Consider the following 2455-nt stretch of genomic DNA (forward strand, 5'->3'; position numbering starts at 1 on the left):
GTACTTGGGCAAAGAGGCCCAGCCAAGCCCCAGCCCAGAAACGGTGCCCGAGGTACTCAGAAACATGACAAAGAGGAACCAGCTCCAGGCTCCCTGGACACACCCAGATGCCCAGCTCCCTCTGGTCAGAGCAGAGGATGTCATAACCCCCTAGGCAGGCTTTCCAGGAAGAACCTCATCATCACGTTCGCTTCTTTGGTTTTGATTTCTGTGCTGTGACAGCACCCCGATTCCACCGACAGGAGCAAGTGACCCTAACTCTGCAAACTGAAGTCACTGTGGGTAAAGGGTCCACCCAGGAGAAGACAAGTGGTTTGACATTGGGAGAAGGGTCCCACGCTCTCTGCAGCCACCTGTCTGCCACCTACCCTGGTCCCACATATCCCGAGGGCCCCATTTCCCAAAGTCCCCAGTCTCAGAGCCTTGTCCATGACATGGGGCCTGAGATCTGGGATCTCAGGATGTGACAAAATCTAGGGTCCATGCTGAGACCCTGCGGTGGCCATGGCCTCCCGGGCGGCAGTGAAGGCAGAGCTGGGACCTCATACAGAGCAGCCTGTGGCAGAGTCAAGATTCAAACCCAGCTGAGGCAGAGGCCTGGGGCTGACACTGGCAGCCGGGGGCCAGATCAGAAGGGTTCTGAACACGGAGAATGGGGAGTGCAGTGGGGAAAACATAACTTATCCCCGACGGCATCGGGATGACACATTTGGACAGATAAGTTCCTGTTTGTGTTACACCCATGTGAGTGGCATGTGTGGCCTGAGGTCATGAAGGGGTGGGGTCCAGCGTGCCAACTCACCTACTTCCAGGTGCTCCATGGCATATAAGGAGCCTGAGTCCCGCAGAGTGTCGCAGGAGGAGGACATTGGCTGTGACCAGGAGGAGAAGCAGAGGACGGCGAAGGGACTGAGACATGGCGGCCGGCCCAGCACCCGAGGCCAGGTATCACACGGCCCCTGCAACACCCCAACTTCTGAGCCCCTCCTCCAGGTTCCCTGATGGGGACTCGCTGTACCCCAGGGGCTGCTCTGCTGGCCCCTCCCTCCTGATGGACCTTCTGTGTCCGTCTAGGACCTCTCGGCAGATGGGCACTCTGCCTGTCCCAAGAGGAAAGGGTGCCAAGTGTTCACATGAAGCAGGGACATGGGCCAGTGGGACAATTGTGAGATGGCGATGCCAGGAGCAGTGACCAGCCCAGTGCAGGGGGAGCCTCGACAGAGGCTCTGACACCGCGCACTGCCCCTGGGGCCAGACTCTGACGAAAGGACCGGGCTGGCTTCTCCAAGAGCCTCGGGTGGGGTCAGAGAGGAGGGCAGGTGGCTCCAGCAAAGCGAGTGGATGCCCACTCTCTATGGGTCAGGCTGGGACGTGGGGTGCATGGGGAGCTCAGGGTGAAGGGGAAGAGGTTTGGGGTGGAGGAGAGGAGCACAAGGACGTGCTCCATGTCTCTGGATTCCCCCCTCCTGTGTCCACAGATCCCTGATGGATGAGCAGACCTTTCTTGATAACTTCAATAATCTGAAATACCCACGCAAGACCTACCTGTGCTATGAGGTGGAGCTCCTCGTGGGCGAGAACCACATCCCACTGGATGACTACAAGGGCTTCGTACGCAACGAGGTGACCAACCAGAGCAGGCAGGACTTCTCCATCCTAGAATGTTCAGGAAGAAGGTTCTCAGAGCACACGGGCTGTCCTCGAACCCGTCGCTATTGGTCTCCACAGCTGCTGTGGCTCTGTCTAGAGTCAGGTGGGGCCAGCTTCTGGTGTGATGGGTGGCTTTGAGCCACACGTCGGAAACCAGCCCCATGGTCACAGGGAATGTCCAGAAGCCTGAATTCTCCCTATCTGTCCGTCCGGTAGCTCCTGGGAGATCTTGTCCGGGGTGCTGGTCACGCAACTGTATTGCCTGCTGCGCTTGGCCCAGGGGCGCCCCACCATCCCCCAGGTTCCCGTACACACCCGCCACGAGCTCTGCACTAGCACAGTCGGCAGGATTTGTTCCTAGAACCTGAGTCCCGGCTTGCAAGTCCTTCTTTCTGCAGATTGGGCAAACCTCTATGATGCTATGAGCTGCACATGACATTCATCTAATTTCCCAGACACCAAGCCCTTGGCGCCCCTCATCCCATTCTTCTGTGCAGAGTGAGCCCTTTTAGCAGAGTGTGTCCCCTGGGCTCAGCACGGGATGAGGCCCAGAGTAGAAGCCTGCAGAGGTGTTGGTGCACAGGTGGGCTTGGGGACAGGGTAGTAGGTAGAGAGCGAGTAAAATCTCTCCCGGGAGAAGCCCCCACTTCTATGGCATCAGGCTCATGACCCTGGAGCTCACCTGGCCTTCTCCCTCCGTCCTCAGGCCTTCACCTCCTCCCTGCAGGGCCAGACTAGGTGGGGCTCCTGCAGGCAGAGACCTTGGGCGCTAACTTAGAGGAGCTACACACACTCGGGAATCAAG

This window comes from Pteropus vampyrus, unplaced genomic scaffold (genome assembly GCF_000151845.1).
Source record: "Pteropus vampyrus isolate Shadow unplaced genomic scaffold, Pvam_2.0 Scaffold959, whole genome shotgun sequence".
NCBI classification, from domain to species: Eukaryota; Metazoa; Chordata; class Mammalia; order Chiroptera; family Pteropodidae; genus Pteropus; species Pteropus vampyrus.